This window comes from Haemaphysalis longicornis, unplaced genomic scaffold, assembly GCF_048455015.1.
Source record: "Haemaphysalis longicornis isolate Haplotype H1 unplaced genomic scaffold, Haemaphysalis longicornis Haplotype H1 scaffold_16, whole genome shotgun sequence".
NCBI lineage: Eukaryota > Metazoa > Arthropoda > Arachnida > Ixodida > Ixodidae > Haemaphysalis > Haemaphysalis longicornis.
In genome coordinates this window covers 3,293,423-3,301,995 of record NW_027526266.1, presented here as the reverse complement: position 1 = coordinate 3,301,995, position 8,573 = coordinate 3,293,423, and the positions used below count along the sequence as shown (strand labels likewise).

At 46.1% G+C, this 8,573-nt stretch overlaps 1 long non-coding RNA gene across 1 annotated transcript; it reads right to left on the bottom strand.

Annotated features, from left to right (window-relative positions):
• Positions 1-666: 666 nt before the first annotated feature.
• On the bottom strand, positions 667-6,769 carry LOC144166083 (uncharacterized). The gene is made up of 3 exons (XR_013321559.1): positions 6,133-6,769; positions 4,510-4,783; positions 667-1,099 (listed from the first exon to the last, which is right to left on the bottom strand). It is a non-coding gene; the product is annotated as an uncharacterized LOC144166083 (long non-coding RNA).
• Positions 6,770-8,573: the final 1,804 nt, after the last annotated feature.

The following is an 8,573-nucleotide window of genomic DNA, read 5'->3' as shown; positions in this document are numbered from 1 at the left end:
ATATTTGCTTTTTGTTCCTATTTTTGGCAACCTTTTTGCTGTGTGTGACCTATTTATAGTCATGAATATTTGTACTATTCTTGTAATTATACAATGCGTACCCTTTGAACCAGGGCAGATAGGAATCAAAATTAAAGTGGTCGTGTTGTGAAAGCATATTGCATAATTTATAAGTCAATATAACCTGTTTCACCTGAACTATTGTGTGTTTTGTGTGTCCTTTAAAAGCTTTCCTACTACCCAGCTGCACTTACTTAAAGCTAAGTTCACGAGACTGTCATTTTAATTAGTTTAATTTTTGAATTGTTTCTGTGATACATTATTTGCAGAAGGCCTCTACAGCTGTGCTGTGTGGTACAATTCGATGACGCTACTGTGGTCCCCTTAGTGTCAAGGCGCTTGTGCTGATCAGGACTGGTTTGCTGTTACTTACTGCCAGTTGTTTTTTGATGCGACATTTCTTGTTTAGAGCTGTGCTTCGTGTGCTTTTGCGAGAGTGTGCGGTCAGCTAGGCACTTCACATATGAGACTTCATGCAGTATGCAGCACTGCAAAAATGGAAACACATTTATCTAAAAAGCAGGCGCCAAGTAACAGCTAACTGCTGAATAGCTAGGAAGACATGTATTTGAAGTATAAATGCCCGCAACACGTAGGCACCCCAAGAGAAATCCCAACAGACATTCAGGCTGTTGGACCGACAGCCAATCCGGAAATTCGGCATATCGGTCTGTCGGTCTGATGGCAGCCTGTTGGCCTGATGGCAGTCTGTCGGTCTGATGGCAGTCTGTCGGTCTGAATGCAGTCTGTCGGTCTGAATGCAGTCTGTCGGTCTGAATGCAGTCTGTTGGTGAAGCTATAGGTCCGATGACGAGATTGACTTAGGACACATGCTGTGAGGTGTGGAACTGGTTTACAAGTTTGGCAAGTATGTAGGCCTTTTAGCAAAATAAAAATAGAGAAGTTCATTTTGTGCTGCTCACTCATTTATTTGCGCTGCATGTCGCCGTGCTTTTGCGAAAGGTGCTTTCGCACCACCTTTAGCCTGGCTTCAGTGGGCTCCGCAGACGCAGCCTGGCCACATAGATCTGAAAAAGAGCTGTAGATAGAGAGAATTAAGGGTTCAATGACCTTGTGAACAAAAGACCATGTGGTAAAAGGGTAACAAATATTGCCAAACAGGTTGCCAGTAAAAAGCAACACTTTGGGGAATAAACTAATACCCTGTAGCATTTTTTCTTGCAAGCTAACCCATGCTGGGCCCACAGCAAACCATTATTCATGAATGGCATTCAGGCACAATAGAGAGTTTTAGCAGTCCGTCGTTCCGTTGGCTACGTTGTTACAGGGTTGCCGGAACCGGTCTGCGCCTGCGCGCGCGGAAGGGCGAGGAGGCGCGGACATGGCGAAGGCAGGCGTGCGGAACTTGATTGATTGATTGATTGTAGGGTCTAACGCGACGACGCAACGCAGGCGAGGCGCGCCGTAGTGGAGGGCTCCGGATTAATTTTGACCACCTGGGGATCTTTAACGTGCGGCGAAATCTCATACACACGGGCGTTTTTGCTTTTCTCCTCCATCAGAAAAGCGGCCGGCGTGCGGAACTAATCCCCCTACTGTGAAGAATGCCTAAGTGCCCAGACGGGTCCCGGTAAACACGCTAGCTACGTACGTGACGGAACGGACGGACTGCTAAAACTCTCATATGTGAGACCATTTATTGTGCCAGAAGTTTCATATTAGGGGATGCTTGCTTTTGCTAAATTATGAGTTAGCTATGAGTTCTGATCCAAATATCACATGTAATACCTTTCAGGGATGTGACCTTCTCTGGTGTCAGGGCTGGTTTGGGCTTCGTTTTTGCATGGACCTTGTTCACCTCGTTCCGGTGCTACATTAATCTTCTGTGCAGATTGCCTGTTTCGCCAATGTACACTGATAAGCATTTGGCGCACGGAATCTAATAAACAACACCTGGAAGCTTGAAGCGTGAGAGGGGGTCTTTCACGCTGACAATGTCAGAACGTAGCTTGCTAGTGGACACGTGCACGATGTGGACACTGTGTTTTTTGAAAATGCGTGCAAAAGCTTGATTGATGTGTAGGACGAGAATTGCAGCACGTTTTGACACAGGCCTTGTGGAGGCTTCTGCCTGCTAATGTCAATGCGGATTCCTGCTAGTCGCCCTCTTAGCTTCTTTTTGAATACAATGCTTTAGGCTGCCACAAGGACTGCATCCAAACGTGCAGTAATTACCTACGTCCCACACATCAGTGAAACTCTCGCACGCATTTTCAAGAAACGCAGTGCATACATCGTGCATGTGCCCACTAGCAAGCTGCGTTCTGACATTGTCAGCGTGAAGGACCCCCTCTCACGCTCCAAGCTTCCGGGTGTTGTTTATTAGATTCCATGCGCTGAATGCAAATCAGTGTACATTGGCGAAACAGGTAATCTGCACAGAAGATTAACGCAGCACTGGAACGAAGTGAACAAGGGCCATGCAAAAACAAGTGCACTGGCAGAGCACCGTGAGAGGACGGGACACGTGGTCGACTGGAACAAGGCGAAATTACTGACAACTGAGTGCAATCTATCTTCTCGATTACTGCTCGAGTCCCTCATCGTTCAGACGACGCCCAACATTATCAATATAATGAATGGCAATCCGCACCATATCTATGCAAACTCATTGCACTGCGTAATGCCAAATGTATAGCTTCGTTTTCCACGACACATGCTCACCGTGAACAAGCACCAAACCGTTAAATGGGTTTTTTGACTTGGTCAGTGACCTACGTTTCATCATTGCAATAATGCTTTTACCTGCCTACACGGCATTTTGTCAAACACTGGACTACACTACATGAGCCATTGCCGTTCTTAACCTGCACCAGAGTATATAACCTTTCACTACTGCTATGAGATAGACCCATAAACGCACTTCAATATGGTCTTTATATTTAGCTCTTGGAAACATGCATAATTTCACCTTTATGTTGCACCTGCTACAGCAGGTAATATTCAAAAAACATGAAGAAAGAAAAAAACGGTGGTTTAACACGCCAAAGCTACACTCGGGATATGGGGAGCACTGTAGGGGAAGGCTTCGCATTAATTTTGACCACCTGGGTATTTTTGTGCGGACCGAAATCTCAAAACACGGGCGTCTTAACGTGTTGCCTCCATCTGAAAAGCGGCCACACCAAGCGGTATCTAACCAACATTCGCCTCCACAGGACACCACCCTAGCCACTGCAGTAAGTTAAACATATGAAATAAAGCGAGCTTTGGATGCAAATGAAAATATTAATCACACGTCTTATTTTCCCAATTGATCTACCTTTTGAAATCCACCATGCAACCCCCCTCCCCTACCGGCCTACCAAAACACCTTTGTCTCAAGAGGTAATCAGGCTGTTGTTAATGAAGTAAGTATTTACAATTCGAGACTTGCCACCGTTAAAGTCATGCACTTTGTTTCAGAGATAAGCGACATTAGCCATTTGCAGCACCAGGAGTTAAAATTGTGTTAAGATCAGATTGAAAGCATTGACGGTAGTAGTTGAAAGAAATTGTGTGATAAATTACAACATCATCTGCAAATAGACCTACATGGGAGGATATGCAACATGGAAGATAGACAGGACCAAGCAACCTGCCTGGGGGGACAACAAAGTGGCACGACCAAAAGTATACAGTTATTAGGAGAAGTAAGCTGCATTTGAGAAGAATGAAAATCTTTCGCTCAAGTGAGGACATTAGGGTGAAGTTTGAAAAGTAGTCTGTGGTGTGCAATGCGATTGAATGCTTTACAAAAATTGAGAAAAACTACCGCAGTTTGTAAGCCTGCGTCAATGGATCAATGTCGATCGTGAACAAATACTGAAAGTTGTGTTTCTCAAGTAACCCTTGTGAAAACCGTGGTGATATTCGAATGTGATATTGCGATTTTATAAATAATTAGCCACCTGAGAGTGGATGAAACGCTCCCCGACCTTGCATATGGTGCTTGTTAGGGAAATTTAATGGTGAAGTACAGTCTCCAGATTTAAAGATTGGTACTACCTCGACTATCTTCCAATTATTGAGAATAGTGCCTGTCATGAGAGACTGCGAAAAAAGCGCTGTCGGAATTCTACAGACTGCGGGATGCACTTTTCGGTATAGTATGATTAATACCAGTATGATCTGAAGTAGATAAAATTGTTAGCTTACTTAAAATGGAAAGTAGTTCCACACCAGTTTTTGTTGCAAGTTCAAAACCATATCGAAAGATCCTAAATGTTTGCTTGGCTTGATTACATACAAATACTTGCTTCAAAGTCAGTCCAATTTCTCTTTTTGCCCTTTAGTCATCGGCCCCAGATTCTCTTCAATATCTCTGCTAAGCAATGACACACTCCAAACGCACAACACTGCTTCATGAAAATGTTTCAAATAATCAGAGGCCACAGCACTGCTAGCAGGTATACATCATGGCAGGTTCCACAACATGCAATAACTAACCTAAAAGTACATAACTGGTGGGTGCACCGGTATGGCAGCAGTGCCTGGACCGATGTGTCGAGCAAATGCGCTGGCTTCTGAATGGGTGGTCCAAGCGGCCAGATGATGGATGAAGGAATGATCATTCCTGGCGGCAAAGCGTACAGAGCCCCAACGAAAGGCCAGGCAGTACTTGGGTACAGCAGGTGCAGTGTCGGTTGGCCAAGGGAGGCCCTGCCAAAGCTTTTGAAACTGGATTGGAAGGCAGCCGACCCAGGACAGCCAGCAGCAGCACCTGCAGGTGCATAATCTGAGTGTGCTGACACTTGTTGAAATACAAGAAGAGCACACACAAAGCACGAATGCTTACATCAAGTAGATTTTTAATCGCTTAAAGACAGTAACCTCCAAGGCACTAATAAGAACAATCCCGGAACACCCCAAGTGAAATTTAGGTCACAGTAACAATGTATTTAATAGACCCGCAGGTACTGTGAGTGGGGTATGCATGATATATGCAAAGCTCATTGCTGAGCTAATTTGCATGGAACGCATGCTAGCAGCTAATCTGCATCCCTTGCTTTCAATAGGTTCCGGTGTGTGATAGTTGAGGCTCCTCCATTTCAATGTCTGACTTGTATCTGCACGTTCAATTCTCAAATATAAATCGAGTTGAGTGAGTGCCTACAGCTTTCTTGTTAGTCTCTGTATGGCCTGCGGTTTTGCGAAAATGAGAACTTGCGAATTGGCTCAATTTTCTGCACTAATTTAAACAATAAATATGCCTCTGATATCAAGCCCCAGACTTCCCGAGAGCTACTCTGACGGAATCGGCAGGCGTTGTGAAATCTCCCCCATTACCCCGAGACAAATCTCTCCCACTACCCCGAGACTATGCTAGCTCCCTGCGAGGCCATATGCACGCATTTCACCTTCAATTTGCACGTATGTGAATTCTATACCTCTATGAACTCTCAGACGGGCGTCGTCTTATTCGTGCCGGACTCGTGAAGCTCGGCAACTTCAGGCGTCGTGAAATCGCCGCACTCGCTCGCTGGCGCGCGGCCCGAACTCTCACCGTTTCCTGCTCTTGCATACTATTTTGTCTCACTTGCACTTTGTAAATTCTCATCTGTTTAACTACACCTCCTGCGTCCTCATATCTTGCCTGCTTTTCTTCCAGCACAACTCCGCCAGCACCCGGCCGACGCGTACGCTGTCGGGGTGCGTTGGCGAGCGATTTCACGACGCTGTGGCCGAGCGTCACGAGAACAGCACGCATATCGCGGCCCGAAGACCGCAAGGTCGCAACGGCGGCAGCCGGTCTCGCGAGCGCAATAGCTGCGAAGCGCAGTGCACGGAATTCGGGTAGGGGGGGAGACTTCACACCACCTACGAGACGCCAGCCAAAGAATCAAGTGCACGCTTTCTTTTTTTTTTTTAGCAGCCGTGTACTACAGCGCGAGCATCGTAGCCAAGGTCTAGCTTCAGCGTAAATTGATGTTGACTTCTGCGGAAACGGTGGACTGGGCGCGAAACAAGTATGCTAAATCACCTAGGCTCTCACAGTAAATATAATGGGGGTCTAGTGAACCACTGAACTCGTTCCAACCAAATACAGAATAATAAAAAATGCGTACTTACCCTAGCAAAAACGATGTTTCCAACGTACAATTCTCCTTCACTGTCGTCTTCATCTCGCGGACACGAACAGGCAGCAGGCTTTGTTCGAACGCAATGTCATCCACTTTTGACGCGCACTATTTTATGCGGCGATGATCGTTCTTCCCGGGTCTCCATGTTCGACACACGCGTAGGTTGGAAGGGTAGACATCCCCCATAAAGCTTTTATAACTATGATTTAAGCTTGAAATAGATAAAACTGAACCAGCAACCACTCAGCACAGCACGCCATGAACAAACACGCAAAAAGTGAGAGATAGTTGCCAGACTTCAATAGCAGCACCTTTATGTTTGACAGAAATTGTGTTAGTGCTGTAATATTGGTAACTATCTTTCTGATTTCAAAGTCTGAAAGGTGTTTATAACTTAAATTTGAGGTTTTTAAACGCAAAAGTGAATACACATATAGTAATTGGCATATATACTGATATTGTAAAGAAGTTTCGACGTTTGTTTTGGTTTTGTTTTCACGGCGGGCTTTTCAAGGGAGAAGGGGCGAGACAACAAGCTACTTTGGGTTTAGGAAGAGGGTGGTAAATGTCGGCGTGATGGAAAGCAAGCAACAGGCGATTACCCTGGTCTTAAAAAAAAGAGCTAATAAAATCCTCGCCCGGAAAAAAAAAGCGAGGTTCGGCGAGAAATCGAACCATCGACCTTCAAAACAGTAAGCGGACGCGCTACCACTGAGCTATCTTGACGAGCGGTCGGGGCTCGCCTAAGACAACTGTATACTTACGTAAGTTGTCAATGAATCTTGTCGTTTGTGTCTAGTTTATGCTGCATTTTTGAAATTCTGGCTGTCCTAACGCTTATTTCTCACGCACCGATCTTGCAGACGAGGCCACATTGCTAGCGCTGCAAGCGATTGAGCCAAAGCTCCCTTATTAGACTCAAGAAAAGCTATCGCAGGTCAACCCGACCTTTTCTGCGCAAGCCACGGTAGCCACGAATGAAATGGAATGTGCCGCTAGAATTCTAGCGTTAATAACGCTTGTTTGTCCGGCACCGTCTTGCAGACAAGCAACGTCGCGCTAATACTACAAGCGATGTCACTCCGGGCATGTCAGGCGCATCAAACCCGTCGTGTAAAACGACTGCTAACAGTGCGAAAAACTCTGAATTCGTAACAAGTGGGGATAATGCAAGGCAATATTAGATAGCGACCGAATCATGCAGTGGCGGCGACATAATAGGTACAGCAAACAGGTACCGTGGACGGCAGCGACGAGCGAAAAAGATTTTACAGGGGCCGCCCCGGGCGGCCTGCGCAAAAAAGGAAGATAGAACCCCTGCATACACGCCCTCGAAGAAAGCTGTACAGCCGATTCAGTTTGTTCTTGACGAAGAGGAACCGAGGCTGCAAACAAACTATTGTGCTTGCCGTGGTATAAGCCAAAGCATATCTTGACATCGTTATGTTATCGTCCGTCTGACTGTTACTTATTGAAGGGAAAAATCAGAACACAAACGTTGACGTTTAGCGTCTAGGCCAGACATAGACGCTGCTGTTTAGGCCCTAAAAACACCTTCAGGGCGTCTGTCGGTTCTGTCTGATGGCGCGCTCGCGCCGCTGATTACCAACAAGACGTCTGTTGGCGTTCACTGATCGTGTTGGCGAGGCGGTAAACGCCATCACGGTTGAACTCCCTGTCGGAAGACTACGCTGTTGGGACGATAGAGTGCCGACAGAGCTTCTTATTGGTCCCACAAACGCCATCAAGGTTAAGCTCCCTGTTGGAAGACTAGGCTATTGGAACGATAGAGTGCCGACAGAATTTCTTATTGGCCCCACAGGCGTGCTGTCAGCCCAACAGGAAAGTCTTGTTGGACTTTTTGTCCGGGCAACCTTGGAAAGGGGGCTGGCCAAACTCCAAAATAATGTATAAAGAATATAAATTTCAAGCATACAGGTTAATCTCAACAATATCATACTAACGCACACTAGACATGAATATAACAAACAAATGATTTTGCCAAGGAAAGAAAAACAACGTAAACAGACATCTATATACATCTTGCATGCGTACCACTACAATGTCCATATGATGTCCCTCAAAGGTAACGTCCCGTAAACAGCATATTGAGTGGCTGTGGGAGTCGCCAAGCGGGAGTCTATATTCGTGCGGTCACAGCGCCAGGAAGGCTCAGAAGAAAGGGGATGTTGATGACACTGTCGCCGCCGAGAGGAAGATGATGCTAAGATAATAGTGTGCACACCCAGGAAAGGGCGATTGTCCACATGCTAAAATATAACCTGTACAGCTTCTGACACTTATTCTCCCTCTTCTGAAAAAGTGGTCACCTGGCCGCTGGCTATGGCATGTCGGAACGATGAACGTATGGCGTCAGCCGAGAAACGTGAACAATTTCAGTCCCACGGCAGCGACGATCGGTTACAGCGT